Raw genomic sequence first — 16,943 nt, forward strand, 5'->3', positions numbered from 1 at the left:
TGCCTACTGGTGTGAGTATTTCAGCTTTAGATAGAACCATTTTAGGGAGGGGGGCCAGGAAGGTTAATGTCAGTTCACTTTTATTATTCAGATTTAATATGGCCAAAATTAAGGACCTCTCTTTGTATAAGAGCAGGAGGTCTCTGAATCTATGTTCACAGAGTTTTAATAAATAGGCACAGCCTGTGCTAGCAGACAAGTTCATTATTGCAGAAGAGGACTGCCATGTGAGCTTCAGCAACACTTCCAAGACTATGCCTATGCAGCACCTTCAGGAAAAAGTGTTTTTGCTGTCTCTTAATGATGCTCTTTGATCACTCATGTCTTTGGGAAGGCTGCCCATTTAACGTGCTAGGATAACTCTGACACTAAATGGATTTGAACTTTTAAATCTGTCCATGATCCAACTAAAATTTTGAAATGAGAAATTTGTTTCTGTGGCTCTGCTTCTTAGACGTCCTGTCAGCCTAACCATTTCCCGTGTAACATTCTCTAGGTGACCCTGCTTGAGTAGGGGGGTTGGACTGGATGGTCTCTGGAGGTCCCGTCCAAACTCAGCCATTCTGTGATACCAGTCTTAAATTATCCAGTTCAACAGACAGTTGTACAATTATTAGAAAGTCAGTTCCAGGACCACTGTAGTGAAATTGTTTCTAAAAAGCTATTAAACTTACATAAAGGTGCACTTGTCAGCTCAGATTCCTCACTTCTGTTCAATGTGGCATATATTTTCTAAATTAAGGTGACTGAATTTTATAGTCAGCTGTGAACTGGAAGAGTAACAAGGCTTGTCAAAGCATACAAGACATCACAATGTCATTTTTGAAGTTTTCTACAACTTCCACTATTTGAATAATTAAATTTGAACTTTTTGTGTGTGTGTTATTATTTACCTCATACTTGAAACTGATACTTTCCTGAACACATAATACTCACCAAGACCACAGGAAACAAAAGTATTCAGTCCAATAGTCCCTCTCACTGACAGCTTTTATTACCACTGAAATGAGAAAAAAATATATCAAAGAAAATATTTATTACAGCTCTTCCTATTCCTTCTTTTGTAATGAAAAGATGAAATGCAACAGGGAGAAAACAGGGTAAAAATGTAACCATTCTAACAAAAACATCTAAGTTTACATATATCCTACCCCATACAACTCAAGAATGGAAAAAAACAATGGATTTTTTCCCCTCCTCTCAGATATCTGAGGTTGGCCTGGCTTCAAGTAGGAGGCTGGGCTCGATCTCTCTTTCAGATTGTTCTGACTCTAATTGTTCTGACTCTAATCCCCTCAGCAATGCACTTCAAAATGGCTAGAAAATGCAGTGTAAGGAAGGATTCCTGCGACCAAAGTACCTCTCCTACAGTAAGGAGCTTATGTACTTCATGACTCTACAGTTTAACGTCAGTTTGTTCACACACAGATTCTACTGCAGAAATGGGGTGACAGCAGAAGTCACACTCAGGCATTGATGCACAGCAACTGCCCTGAGCAGTCAGCTGGGACCCTGCTTCAAGGGTCATTGGGAACAGCCTGCAAACCAGTCACCAGCTGGATTTCCCTGCAACATGAGATATCCATGAGGTATTCGTATATTTAACAGCTGATAAAGCACCAGAATGATAATACACTTGCTGAGAAGTAGCCTCCTCTGTTTGGGATCACACTTCAAAGGAAATGGATGTAGCAGTGAACAACTGATGGTCGAAGACTATGTGGTTGAATGGACTTATCCATTTCATTCCTTCAGAACATTCTTCTACTGTATAGAAGCATCTCAGCCATCACAGACCCTTTTCTAGGATGTTTCCCTACACTCTGAGGTCTTGCCATTTACAAGGAATATCAACACAGGTTTAGAAGGACAATTACTGTTAAAGCACAAGCAAAAGCAGCACCCAAGAGCAGTTTCATTGTTACTCAGCTTAACAACAGAAGTTAATTTATCTGAGAAGTCCATTTCTTTTTTGTCCTCCTTGCAACAAGACGAGTTCCATTTATTCTGTTGCTTTGGATTTGCACAAGGGTAACTCACTCCAGTAGCTTCAGCTGAGTTATTCTGGCAAGAACCCAACGTAAGCAAAAGCAAAATCTAGTCTCTCATTTGTTCTTATAAGGCTCCTGATCCTTCAATATCAGGCTGTCTAAAACCTGTCCATAGTCTTCAAGTAAGACAGAAGAAAAATTGAACGTGAAAAACACAAGTATGCCAAATAAATACGGTATTGTTCTATATTCTACCAACTCAAAGATGCAGAAACTTGTTTTTAAAGAAAGGTTATTGCGTTTAGCAAGAAGGCACTCTTAAGTGAGTATAGCTTACTACTGACACTGCTGCTTCCCCTCGGTATTTTTGGGCAAACTGACAATCTTTTCTTAAATGGAAACCACAGCTCTTGCCTACTGTGCTTCATGAAAGGATTTAGAGTTTTGACAGCTATTATAAAAGGTTAGGTTTAAGACAGATAAAGCATTTACTTCTGAGGTTTCTTAAAGCATGACTTATGAGAATACAAAGTCATCCTGTGTATCATGGCAAGCTCATCACAGAAGACATCACATATTTTGCTGTCTAAAAGTAGCAGCATAAAGCTTGTTAGTTTTGAGGTGAGGGCTCAGACAAGCAGCCTTCCTTTTGCAAAGATTTCCCCCCCATGCTGCTAATCATTGCCTTAAACTCCTTTTCTGGGTTTCTCTCCCTATCAAAACAAATAGAAAGCGACAGTAATGACACCAGTGATGGATGAACTATGTGATCCACAATTATTTCCTGTTTCTCTCCAGAGACCGGGCTGAGTAACAAAATTTGAATTTGTATTTCCAGTTATATACCATTTATGAGAACATCAGTGACCATCCATGAAACTTAATACCATACCTTCTCCCCAGTTTAGTTATTTGGACCCAAAACACCCAAGTACAGCAGTCTACAGACACCGTATCTGGAACGCAGATGTCTTCTAAGATGTGGGTCCTCTGCCTTGCTGCCCTGCTAGAAATGAAACTGCAGAGACCAACAGCCTCAGCTAAAAAACGCTACCAGTTTCCTTCATCTTTTCAGCTGGTTTGTGCACTGCTTTGTGGAAATTAGCCAAAACATCCACAGGATGCATTTTTTCCCCTCCAGTAAATGGTAGTGAAAACTCATAATTAAAAGAATGCAGCCTTTAAAAAAAAAAAAAAAAAAAAAAAAAAAAAAAAAAAAAACAAAAGGAAAATCTTTCAAAAGATACAGAAAATATTTAGATCCAGAGGAACACCATCCCTGAGCATCTCAGAGACCCTGAAGACGAAGTTAGAAGACTATTTTCTAACTGGCCACTGTAAAGGCCTCATCTTCACCCAGGCACTGGCAGAACATCCTGACCATCTGCTGTGCCGGGTTTCAGAGATGCTGAGCAGTCCCAGTATGACAGACAAATTTCCAGACACCCTGCAACATTTGGTAGGGTACCAGCTTCGCCATAAATAAGCTGTACACAGAGACATTTTAGAATCATTCAGGTTGGAAAAGACCTCTAAGATCGCTTGGTCCAGCCTTTAACCAGCATTGCCAAGTCCACCATGGAACCACGGCACTAAGCTCTACATCTAAAAGGTTTTTGAAGACCTCCGGGAACAATGACTCAACTACTTCCCTGGGCAGCCTGTTCCAATACTTCACAACCCTTTCAGTGAAGAAATTTTTCTTAACATCTAACCTAAGCTTCCCCAATGCAACTTTAGGCCATTTCCTCTCATCTTACCACTTAATGCTTGGGAACAGAATCTGATCCCCACCTCACTACAACCTTCATTAAGCTAACTGTAGAGGATGATAATAAGGTCTCCCCTGAATCTCCTCTTCTCCAGACCAAACGCCCCCAGTGCCCTCAGCTACTCTCCACAGGACTTGTGTCCCAGGCCCTTCACCAGCTTCGCAGCCCTGCTCTGGCCACGCTCCAGGGTCTCGATGTCCTTCTGGGAGTGAGGGGCCCACAGCTGAACACAGCACTTGAGGTGCGGCCTCACCAGAGCAGAGCACGGGGGGATGATCACCTCCCTGGCCCTGCTGGCCATGCTATTCCTGATACAAGCCAGGATGCTGTTGTCCTTCTTGGCCACCTGGGCACACTGCTGGCTCATATTCAGACATCTCTTGACCAATACAGGCAGCTTTCCAGCCACTCTGCTCCCAGCCTGTAGCGCTGCTTGAGGTTGTTGTGCCCCAAGTGCAGGACCCGGCACTTGGCCTTGCTGAACATCATACAGTTGGCCTCAGCCCATCAGTCCAGCCTGTCCAGGTCCCTCTGCAGAGCCCTCATACCCTCAAGCAGATCAACACTTGTACCTAACTTGGTGCTGTCCGTGTACTTACTGAGGGTGCACTTGATCACTTGCCCAGGTATTTTCCTATAGTGAGACAGGGATACATCTCTATTTGTAAGCATAACAAAGGCATGAAGTTTTGATGGAATATTATTCACTAAAAATCAATGCTACATTTAGTAGAAATAGGTTCTTGTTTTATCAAAGGGTTCTGAACCAACAATTGAAAAAAAAAGTAACATATGTTTTTGAGAGCGGCTCATTTATCCTACTGAATTTCACATTAAGAATTCCATCCCCGCCTGGCATGTGATTGCCACACATTATGCTCAGCAGCCAAACCAGTGACCAGCACAAGGCTGTAGCAGACACCAAATTAGCCACTATGCACTGGCAGCTCTGTGCAGGTACTGCAAACTCAGCCAGCAGCAAGCTGAAGTACCATGCCAACACAGCTAGTCGGGAGCAGCAAATGACGAAAGAAACAGAGCAGTTGTTGAACATTGTTCTGTGACTGCACAGTCATTTTAGCTCTAACAGCTTCTTTTTGCCTGCTATAATTTAGTGAGCAAAAGCAGCTAGGAGATAATAGTCCATATTAAGAGCTATTCAGGACATCTTGACTGGAACACTTGTCACTTCTAAGAAGTTCCTCAGCACTGCTAATTAGTCCAGTTATTAGGACCCTCCTAGTTTTCTCAGCTGCAATGCATCTGCTAGCCTAATCTCTCACCAAAAAAAAAAAATCAAATACTTGCTTAATTAGGCCCTCAGGACCCTTATCACATCATCAGTGCTATTCAAGTCTACAAGGCTGCTAGTGATACAATGAGCATTAGTGATCTAACATACGGTGCTAATTTCAAAATAACTGAAACAAAAAGTCATTGGGTTTCTTCCCTTACATTTGTTTACAGGACATACATGAAGCATTTAAGACAAGTCTTAATAGGCTTTGTTACATTTTTCTTTTCAAGAATGTCAAGGTATCACAAGCAGGCCTCCATCATTTAGGCAAAATTGGAAGTAAACAGATGAGACAAGTGATGTAAGATCATAACTGTATCAGAGGATGACAGGACACATCACAGGATCAGCTCACTCTCCCAGATTTCCAGCTCTAAACAATGCAGTTAAGGTCAAAGCAGACCACTTACAGTCCTGAAAAGTCATAACAAAAAAAAAACAAAAAAAAAAAAACAAACAAAAAAAAACACTTAGTCCTTCCACAAATCTTTAGTTTGGAATAGAGAAGTTATTTAGAGTTTAAACTAGCATTTGTATAGCCCTGCAAAGATTTCTACAAAAGCCAGTATCTGAGAATAGGAACAAGACAAAACCTGTGTTTTAAAGAAGGATGAGCGCTCTCTGAAATAACTCAGAGCTAAAATAGACCATTTCCTATGGTAACGATTGGTGAAATCTGGCCTTCCACCCTCCCTTTTATTAACCATGACCAGTACTGAATAAAGAAAACTGCGGGCAATATACACATTTTACAGGGAAATTAAGGACAGATCTAAATGATAACAATGCCACAAGTCAAGGCAATACATGTGATATTTCTGAGGACCACACCTCCTCCCACAGTTCTGTTTTACCAAGGCTATAAATCTCTCTCACCCCTCTCCCTGCTTGGCCACATTTCTATAGGGAATTTTTGTTCCTCCCCCTAAGCCCCACAACAACAAATAAAACATCTGTGGTTGGATTCAGAATTATGAATTAATGTCCTTGTGTAATTTAGAAGTTCTACCTAGCCAAAAGACAACATAAGGTTCAAAGGTTCAGGAAAGCTTCTGAACAGTACGATTATTATATGAACAGCTTTAAAAGTTAATACATCTATTTTTATATCTTTTAAAAGAGGAAAGACAGAAGTTTTACACATTTTTGCAAAATGCTAGCTGTAAATGGTTTTGTTTTTCCCAATTGTGTTTATCTCCCCCCCCCCCCCCCCCCCCCCAGTTCTTAGACATTCTTCAAATAGACAGTAGAGTTAATAGCTTCTAACTGCAACTTCCAGTTAATGCCAATTCCCTTAATTTTTTTTTCTGGATAAGGTTTCGTGTGCTGTTACTTTACAGAATAAGAGCTGTGCTTTCAAACTTCCAGGGTTTCGGCTTACATTGGAAAGGGGTAAAATCCCATCATTCTGCATGTTCAAGTCCATTACAGTACAATAAAATCTGAATAAGAAACTGAAGGAATAATGCATCTCTCTAACATATAGCTAAATGAAACCAGAAGCAACCCAGCATTTCAATGCCACTGCAAAGATATGGCTGTTCACTTGTCTGTTCTTGAAATCAAAGCTTTCATCACAAACTGGAAAGAATCTGTCCCCACACCTTTAAAAAAAAACTTGCACCTGAAAAAGCATTGGTCTGGAACAAAACAGATGTAAATAAAGACTGCTTTGAATTTTCTGGTGAGTTCAATCTCCTCTTGTAAAGCTGCAAGCTGTTACAACACGTGTTATTTATTTTTAGGATTAACACAAAGTTTTAAAGCATTAAAGCTTTCTTACATGGATTCCAAGATTTGTTCTACATCAACATTTTTTCTTCAAGTGATTGTTTGAGTTGTGATGCTTCAAACTTCAAAATGAATTATGTCATTGCTGCCAGTGTATCTTTGAGTGAGCCTTCCACCTTTTTTTTTTTTTTTTGGGGGGGAGGGGGAAGGAATCAAAACTGTGCTAGTGTCTATCTGACCTTCGTTCACAGAATTCTGATTTTAAAGAAAAACGAGTTTTTTGTTTGTTTTGAGAGACAGAAAAATAAAAGCATCTTCTCATCTCAACTTTAAGGCAAGAGAATGAAATCTGACCTTCTATTACAATGTCTACTGTTAATGATTAAAGATGTACAAGCTATATAACACGAAAGAACCACAACTATTATTATCTCCTGAGAAAGCAGTTTTCCTTCGGATTGGTACTGTATATAGTTCTTGTTATTAAAAGAACCGTACCTTTGCCAATCATACCTGAACATTAATGTGAACTTCCCATGCCAGTGACCTGACCCTTCACATCTCCGTATGGACAATTCGAGGACCCTAACAAAGCCTGATGTTACTGCACCTGCACTGGATCCGAAAGCACAGACACAGCTTTGTTAGCGTTTTCTGGAAAAAAGGATGTTTCTCCTGACTAAACTTCACTTCCATTAATTGTTGTCTGCTTCCCCATACTCATCTGCAGTTCTGATTGGAGCAGGAACTTTCTCCTTATTGCGTACTGCTCTGCACCAACACAACTCCAGTGGTTTATTCTCAGCTGGCTTACTTTACCAGTAACTTCAACAATATCTAAGTGCACTTCACACCTACATGAGACGTACTTGATACATCAGCACTCCCTTTATGTCCAAGTGCCTTTTGTGAAACAGCAAAGTGAAGTTAACATAAACTCTTGCACTGGGACACCAGCAGGCTGGGTTAGCCTGTAATTTGTATTCTTGCACTGTTACTCCAGGATGACTGCATAGCTATTTGCAATGCCATAAAAAGGTACAAGAGACCAAGCCCTGCCCTTCTTGGTCAGTCATGACCCTGTAATTTGTGGTAGCAACAATCTTAGTATAGCAGGAGGGGTGTGATGGCACCATGCTTAGGTGTTTCATGTGTGCCAATAAAATGGACCAGATGAAAATTTTAATCTACAGCAGGAATTAAAAGGGTTGCTGGCAGGGCTCTGCTCCAGCTAGTCTTCCAGCTCATCAATCATGTCTCTTCTGCAGGGTCGAGAACACAAGTTTCCTCCCCAGCTATTCTGCGTTTAAACATGGCCTTGTCCATGTTCTGCTATGTAACATTACCTGGGACTGTGCAGTATTACAGAGGCTTAGATACCACAAGGCAGGCGTACTCTGTGACATTTTATTCTGCAAAAGCATTAGCACGATTGCTAGAAATACATGCAGGCGGCTGAAAGCTGAACACAAAGGCTCTTCTTAAGGAACAGGTTTCATAACTAATTTAAGATGCTGTTTAAAGTAATAGAAATAAGTAATGAAATAAATAACTCAAGGAATTAAGCAATAGAAATAAGTAATGAAGAGCAATTTGAATGTACCTAGGGATGATTCCTGATTCAACTCACAAGTCGGTGAGCTCCCAATCACACATCTTTTTATTCATCCATCATATAGTTTATTTTCTTCTTCCCTTGATATCATAGACTCAAACTTTAGAAAAGCCACTGGAACATGTCAGCAGCTACAAGTATGTAGAGATTGTATAAAATCTATATAAAAACCCATATAAGGTCCATAATATGCTATCAAATACACAGGGCAAATAAAAGTTAATGCAGTTATACCAAAGCTAAAAATCCATCCAGAATTCTTTTATATTGTTCATCTTTCTCTGCTGTGTGGCCAAACAGAAAAATTGCATAGTTAGTTGAGTCTACAAGGAAAATATAACAATGCTCACAAAAATGTCGCTATCTTATCTGAGGAAGTCAATCAGGGAGAAGGGTAGTTTATGAAGGAAGTTAAAAACACCGCTATAAGTGCCTGCTGGAAATATAAAAAGGTAGAAAAACATTTCTAAAATGTCTTTCTGTGTATGTACACAGGTCATCAAAACAGACTTTAGTCAGAAAACTGAGTTACAAGTTCTTTTGGCCTGGCCATCACTCCTACGAAAAACATCTAAAACATAACCAAAATTCAAAGCTGACAATAGCATAGCTTAACTCAGGTTACTTGGCATCCACAGCACCCCAGGAACAATCAGTAATTGCAGGTAAAAGGAAAGTGCCAGTTCTAAACCCTCTCCTGTGCAACTCTTGTGACTGACAACACTACAGGTCTGTGAAAACACAATTTTACTGCAAAAAAATATAAATTGAAAAAAAATCAAGTGCTGCTTCACTTAAAACCAAATGATGAATCGAAGTTTGTTTCATGAAGATTGTTCAAGTGAATTCCAGTCTTCTCATATGTAAGAGATGGACAAAGACAATCAAAGGCCTAATAAGACTCAGACCTGAAATTCTGTACATGTGTATTGTTAAATTTAAGACCGTTTAAGACTTCAGGGCCTAGGCCATACTCAAGCATGAAAACTTCAAAACAAAGCCTTCCATAAAATTTGAGCTCTGCCTTAAAACTGTATTTACAAGCAGCTATTATAGTATTGAATTACAATCTCAACTGAAGGCTAAAATATGCTGAGATATGCAATAAGGTTTACATGGAAAATAGCTGATAGTCTCAGGGAGAGTCATAAACCAAGTGTTTTTGCGATATTATTTCTTATTATGATGATTAAGTATGAAGTTTGTAAAGGAAAGAAATGGTTTGAGGAAGGCAGAGAGTGTCAGTACCATAAAGTGCATGCAAGCAACTTCTTTCAACAACATTTGATATGGTAGAATGGCTGAGGAATAACCACTTACCTTTGAAAAACAGTAGGATGCTTTTGAGTGAGCTGTGGGTAGTTCTGGTCAATCTATCTAGGAACTGTCATCCTTTGAGGTTAGACTACAGTTTGTAAAACAGCAGTATCAATTTGCATTTTTTAAGGCCCAAAACAGACCCTAAGCACTACTGAAGTGCTGGAGATCTCCAACACATCCCAGCAGAGGCTGATACTATTCCAGATGACTGAGAACAGCTATTTTGCCAGACAGATTTTCAACTGTACTTGAAGTTTTTAGTTCTTAAAACAAAGCAAAAAACTCACTCTGAACACACCACACAAGTTTTCTTTGCTTCCTGACAAAGTAAAGATTATTTCCCCAGGCAGTTGATCTATCAAGGCTTTGTAGTTCTTAATTGCATTTTAAACAGACAGACGCTCTGTGATGCACTCTGCGTGGTGAAACAGAATACACATCGTGAAATGTTCTCACTATATATAAAGAAATGCTTTGCTAATGTAACCCACTGATTAGTTCCTCCGCAAACAGCGAGAAGCTATTCTCTAATGCCAGGGGAAAAGATAGGAAGGGAAGAGCTGACTTGTACAGCTCTTGTGCATGACTGTACAACAGAACAAGCAGAAAGCCATTAAGCCTCCTCACAGTGCTCCTGAAATAGAAAGCTCACTCAAAAAAAAAAAAAAAGAAAAAAAAGAAAAGATGCCAGGGTTTTTGATTATTCTGAAAACAAAAGGTATTTTGCTAGGGCTATTTTGTATTCTACCCCATCTTCTACACAAGGAAGATTGCCTACACAAAATGCTCAAATAACAGTAACAGGATCATAAGTGGAATAAGTGTATTTATCATTCCAATTTAAAAGGAAACAACAGCTTATTCCAAAGTGAAATACTAAGCAGAAACTGTAGCCCAAGTTCTGCACTCTGTATCTGGCGTAACACTGCAACACTAACAGCTTCAGCCCATTTGCTCCTAATTCATAGCTTTGGAAATGCAAAATTTAATGCCCATTTTCACACTTTAACTTCTATAACATAATTTGTGTTTTATGTATTTTCACTGTCAGGCCAGTAGGGAGGCACAATGAATAATAAAAAAAAAGTGTATGAAACAACATTAAAAAATAAACTCTGGCATGCAATATGAAATCCCCAAATAATTTCCTTTACTAGAGAAACACCTTAAAGGATTAGTCTGCAGAGGATGAGGACTTAGCCTTTGTTAGGCATTTCCAAGGTGCTCTTCTTGAGAGTTCATCTGGCCTCTGTGAATTTGCTCTCACTGTTACAACAGAACACCTTACCATCCACAACAGGAACCGTCCCTGCCTGGTCATGTAATGGCTGCAACACATCAAGTCATACAAGAACTGCAATAGTATTCATTACAGGCAGGAGAACTCTTGCCAAAATTCACTCTGTTGGGTGACTTAATTATTCATCCAACATTTAAGGAATAATAATTTGAAAACCAAACAAAGCCAAACATACCAAAAGCACTGCTTGTGCTGAACGCACCTTGTACATTAACATACCCTTTTAGCTAGTACATTGACCCCCACCCATCATCTCAATATGAATGTGTTCATACATGCTCACACTTTCTATCCTATCAGATTCCCAATTGTTTGTTTGTTTATACCCTAGGCTTCTTAATTGATAGCCTAAGGTGTCACAAGTTTTCTGTCTAGCATGCTTTATGCCGTATCTTCAAACAGTACATCTCAAATAGTGCTTTCTAAACAAAGGACCTCTTAAATTCAGTCAGGTACAATAGGATGATGTGGTGGGCACAATTACCATGGCTCTAGATGTTCTTCCAGAAACTTGAGATAGCTTTGCAGTGACTGAATGAAAAAAAGTGAAGAACTTGTGTTTAAAAAAAAAAAAAAAAGTTTAAACAATAAAGACAAGAAATCCTCAGCAAAGACCTCACAGTTTCATGATGCATTAGCAGCTGAGTTAGTTTAAGCATTAAATGTTTGCTTTTATGAAGCACACAGTATTCTCAGCAGAGAATGGGATAAAACACACCAGCTGATCCCCACTCTGACTAGACCCCTGAAAATGACAGGCTGCATCTTACTGACAAAACTCCTGTGACTTTAGTATTATGGAAAGTTAACAGCACTCCACTAATGTCTCAACTTCTAGCTTTGAAATCCCTCAAACGAACCATTAAAAAAAATACTGTGGTCCAAGATGCAAAATGCATGTTTCCCTTTTATTTTGCTTCCTTGTCTGTTGCTCCGGCTAATAATGTTGTTGAATGTGGTTAGTGGCACTGACACTTTACCTCAGAAAACTGTAATTTAAAAATGGAGTTGTGTTTTTCATCATCTTCCCTCGTACAAGAATCAATTCAGTGGAGAACAGAACTAAAAACTGCTTTCATTTTGCTACACAGAAAGGTTAAGGACCAAAACGGAAGGAGAACTTAGGGCACTTCATTAAAGCCATTCATTTCTCTGAACCTTTCTTCTTCTCCCCCTCCAGTTACGCCTAAATCCCATCCTCTTGTTCCTGTGCATACTGGTTACAGTACTTGGATTTTAAAATACAAACCAGGCAAGACTAAAAGCAGCTACACTCAGCTTCCACATCACAAAAGGTAACTCTACAAAGAGATGCAGGGCCTGGAGAAGAGGGCAGCAAGGATCTCGAAGATGACAACACAGAAATAACTCTTCTTGGGATCCTGAAGCACAGGCCTTCCGCAGAGAGTACAAGGAAAGGCTTTCTTTCACATACTAGAAGATCATTAAGATTTCTGTATGTTTTCATTGCAACTACTGCAGAACACAAGAAAGGGTAAGGAGCCAGAGGGAAAAATTCTTCCACACAGACTTAAACTGTCAGAATGGAAATGAAGACAAGAAGTCACAGAAAGGAAAAAAAGGAGCTGAGCTGTGATAATACTGTGTGACTCACATGCCTTAACAAACTGCCTTCAGAAATAGTGTTGGGCAGGGTAAAGGCTCCCTTGTCTCTTTTCCATTTACACATTCCCAAGACTTGCTGCAAAAGGAAACACCAATATTTTCCTCCAAATCTTTAGGGAGAAACAGCTTCATGTTTTTGCAGCTGCACTTGCCAGAATGCTGTTCCCACCAGTCCCTCAAGCTCTTTCCTCAAATGTGCCACAGTTCAGATTCCTTTAAGAATAATTCTTGAATCCACTTATTAGTACCCAAAGGAACATGCTGGGGTGGTTTAACATCAATAGGTAGCTCAGCTCCATCACAGCGTGCTCTCTCCTTCCTCAGTGGGACAGGGGGAGAAGATGGGATGAAAAATCTCATGGGTTGAGGTAAGGACGGGGAGATCGCTCACCAGTTACTGTCACGGGCAAAACAGACTCCGCATAGGGAGACCGCTGGAATTTATCACCAGTTGCAAACAGACGAGAGCAGGGAGGGCTGAAGGCCAACCAAAACCACCTCCCTCGTCCTCCATCTGCTGCCTCCCCCCTGCAGCAGGGAGCAGGGCTGCAGTCAGTCCCCAGCTTGGGTCTCCGCCTGTCCTGCTCCACGTGGGGTCCCTTCCTGAGCCGCTCCATCGTGGGCTGCCCTCAGCCACAGCTCTTTGAGCACTGCTCGATGTGGGCCCACACTGCGGGGTCTGTCCGTCAGGAGCTAATGGCCCCAGCATGGCTCCCCCCCGGGGCCTCCTGCATGGGCTCCTCCTCAGGCCATGGCATGGGGATCTGCTCTGTGTAGTGCCCGGGGGCTGCAGGGCTCAGCCTGCTCCACCATGGGCCTGCTGCCCCGGCACCCAGAGCACCCCCTGCCCGCCTTCCTCACCAGCCTTGGGGGCCACAGGTGGTTTCTCTCACTCCTCTCCCAGCTGCAGTCGCACTGCCTTTTTTTTTAAACCCTCTTAAATCTGCTCTCCCAGAAACTCAGCCAGCACATCTCAAGGCTCAGCTCTGGCCAGCAATGTGTCCTTTGTGGAGCCAGCTGCAACTGGCCCTTATCTGACATGGGGCAGCTCCTGGTGACCACCAAAGGCCATTCCTGCAGCTCCCGTGCCATCAAAACCTTGCCACGTAAACCCACCTCACACAGACATAGCCCCATTTCAAAAGGATGATTCTCCCATCTTACAGTTGGTACAGCTCCTGCTATACAACACTGCCAAAAGGAGCCCAACACAGTTCAGTGACTGCAGCAACTTTTTTTTTTTTTTCTCTCCTATTTCTTCTCCTTTTTCAGGATCCATAAGCACGTTTATCCTTTCATAGCTCACAGAACAGCCCTGCAGTCTTCACCCAGGTTGTACTTTAATGAGACTAGAAAGACAAAACAGCCCTGTAGTCATCTGGAACGTGCCCTTTTGCTTGACTCTACCTGCATAAGCAGTCAATCTAGTAGAGGGAAGAGGTCAGCTACAGGTTGACAATATGAATATGGATGGGCTAAATTTAAGTAGGAGGGCTGATGGCACAAGGCAACAGCAAGTAAAATACATGTCAGTTCTTTCTGACATGAACTGAAGATACACTTCAGTTCTTCCCCTTGTAAGGGCTTTGAGTTTAAAAACAAAACGATATATTACAGGCTCACAGTAGCTATGAGGTACCCCTGCACATTAACTAGCTATACTCTGACTTGTAATGCTTGCCTAACACATTGGTAGGGACATTTCAACATCTTAAAAGGATTGGTATTTTACAGCAATTAAGACCATACACAACATCTGGTGCAAAGAACAGTAACCATCAGGTTCATTGCAGGCCTTTTCTCTTTGAAATAGGTGGTTGGAGGCACTCTGCCTCCAGATTGTGCCAAAATCCTTTAGAAACTCTCACTAGCACTTGCCTTAGAAATAAGGACTACACAATCAAAATAGTCTTGGTTGCCTCCATAGCATCACACTGCATGTAAACGCAGTTCAGTAGCACAGTGCACAAGATGTGCCAGTAACCTGAAAACAGAGGAGAACTTCCCTCCACTCTCTCTGGTCCACTTTACAGGTACTGCAACCAAAATAGTGCACGCTGTATTTATAGGTCCACAAAGTACTCCAGGAGGCTTAGTCATCAGTGTGACGATGGACACACCCCTCCTTCAAGGTCTAAAAATAGGAGACTGTTAAGGACTTCTGAGCCAGACTTGGTAAGCAATGTAGTACTACTCACCGTCAGCAGAGAAATGTTATTAGCTTCAGGTTTCCCTGCAGTTACTTACCCAGTGATACCTGACTCCTCCTTAACTACTTGCCTGGAGCATAGCTAATGATTACATGATTAATCTGTACAACCCTTGACTCTAAACAAGGGCTGATAACTCTTGTTGACAAGAGCAGTTGACAAAAGTGCTTTCCTAGTCCCTCTAACACACACTACTTCAAACAAAACACATTCTTAAAAGGCAGAGGCAAGGACAATTGAGCCCATTTCTATTACTTAATTTTAAGTACATACATTCACAGGCATGAACAGCAGAAAATGGCTTTGCTGTCTTCAAAGCGAAAGTGAAACTTGAACTTTGCTTCAAGTGAATGGAAGCAGGTTACACACCTGGTAAAAAAAGTTCCAATATTAAACTTAAAATGGTAACAAATCCTGAGCTTTACATGCAGTCATTTGCCAAGACAGGTTTTAGCAGAATTAAGGGGTTTAAAAAAAATAAAAAAAAATAATGAGAGCTCACCTGGTGAAACCCCCCAATCCCAGTTTTTGTGCCTTTTTTTCATCAAACCTATCTGGTGTTTCTCAGCTTGTTGACAGTACAGACTTCATTAATCCAGGTCTTCCTTCCACTGCTCTTTCAAAGGGTGCACCAAGATGAGATTTCCAATAAGTCACAGCTGATGCACTCACAACTGAACAGCCAAAACACACAAAGAGAATTATTCCACTTAATCCCCTGCATAGTATCTATTTCCTTCTTTGTTCTCCAAACCCAAAACACTGACCTCAGCGCTCATAAAACTTTATACACCATGCCTAAAACTCCTGGTGATATCGGAAGTTCTACTGCTTAGCTGCAATTAGCTGCAATTTGAACTGCCAAAAATCATCTTCAGGATTAAGTGCTCTGCATCCTGTTATGATTGCCTCTCTCTTCCATTTGTGTGCCAATGGATAAAGAGCATTCAAGAGCAGTGGGGGGGAGAAGCAAGAAAAATGAAAATAAGCAACCAAAACAGCCACGTATCATACAGACACACCACCTATTTCCCTGGAACATGCATTTGTTTTTCCTTTTGCTTGTTGTGGTCTAGAAAAATGTGGAAGTGTTCTGTGCAGCTGTAATATTAGAGAAAAAAATTACTTAAGCATCTCGCTTTACCAAACTAGTACTTCCACGCAGCGTTACAACAGAACAGTTTCAGACCACGACTGTGAAATGAAAGTAGTTAATTCAGCTAATAATTGTCCAAAACCATCCTGATTAATCTGCTAGACACTATTGCTATGAAAAGCATCTGTGCTGAAATCCCCAAGAAAAGCAGGTCTGTGTTTAACCTCTGCTGTAGAAAAAGAAAAAGCAATAGATAAACAATAGGATAAGCAATAGAATGATAGACAGGTAACTAACTGGCATCCCAAATATGTTTTCTGACAAGTCATCTCCAGTGGAAACAGAGGCTAAGAATATAAACGGGCAAAACTCCTTCCATTCTGGGTGTTAGTCTTGATTTTAATACTTAATTGACAAACTGCTTAATTCCACCAGTTTGCACTCTTGCTGCTGACAGATGAGGTTGACATTACTTATAAGAAAGGTTTGAGAATCCACCTTCAGGCATTTGTCTTCATAAAGAAGCTAAAGGGAAGATGGTAGCACTAAATTTGTGACTGTGCCCAGAGGTCTAGAGAAGAGACTTAATTTTGAATCCTTTTTCTAGCATATGCCTACCTAGATGCATTTTATTTAAGTGATTTAGTTGATTAAGTCCTCTCTGTACTTAATTTTAACATACACTTTTGAATTTTAGATGCTGGCTGAGCAAAAATAAAGGATTTCTGGACATGGCTCCACTCAGGACAGTGTCAAAAGGGCACAGACTTAAAGAATCTTTTCCCACAAGGTGTGTCCCTTCCCGGGTTGTCATCCGACAGACGCATGAGAAACACCCACTGACCACAGAAGAGAATAGCCTAAGGGACAAAGGTGACAGCTGTACAAACATATTTTCAATGGTTTATCTAGGACAGTGAAATATTTGTTTCTCTGCCTTCTGAAGCATCATACATTGTCATCTCCCACCATTACCAAGAGAACT

The 16,943-nt window shown here is 40.8% G+C and overlaps 1 long non-coding RNA gene across 1 annotated transcript in view; it reads right to left on the reverse strand.

Moving 5' to 3' along the window:
- Positions 1-15,532, reverse strand: part of LOC116493059 — a 42,969-nt gene extending 27,437 nt beyond the window's left edge. The window contains exons 1-2 of the long non-coding RNA XR_004253715.1: positions 15,365-15,532; positions 937-1,000 (exon numbers count right to left, since the gene is read on the reverse strand). This is a non-coding gene — a long non-coding RNA (uncharacterized LOC116493059). The remainder of the gene's footprint in view (positions 1-936; positions 1,001-15,364) is intronic.
- Positions 15,533-16,943: the final 1,411 nt, after the last annotated feature.

The sequence above is a fragment of the Aythya fuligula genome, chromosome 10, assembly GCF_009819795.1.
Source record: "Aythya fuligula isolate bAytFul2 chromosome 10, bAytFul2.pri, whole genome shotgun sequence".
NCBI classification, from domain to species: domain Eukaryota; kingdom Metazoa; phylum Chordata; class Aves; order Anseriformes; family Anatidae; genus Aythya; species Aythya fuligula.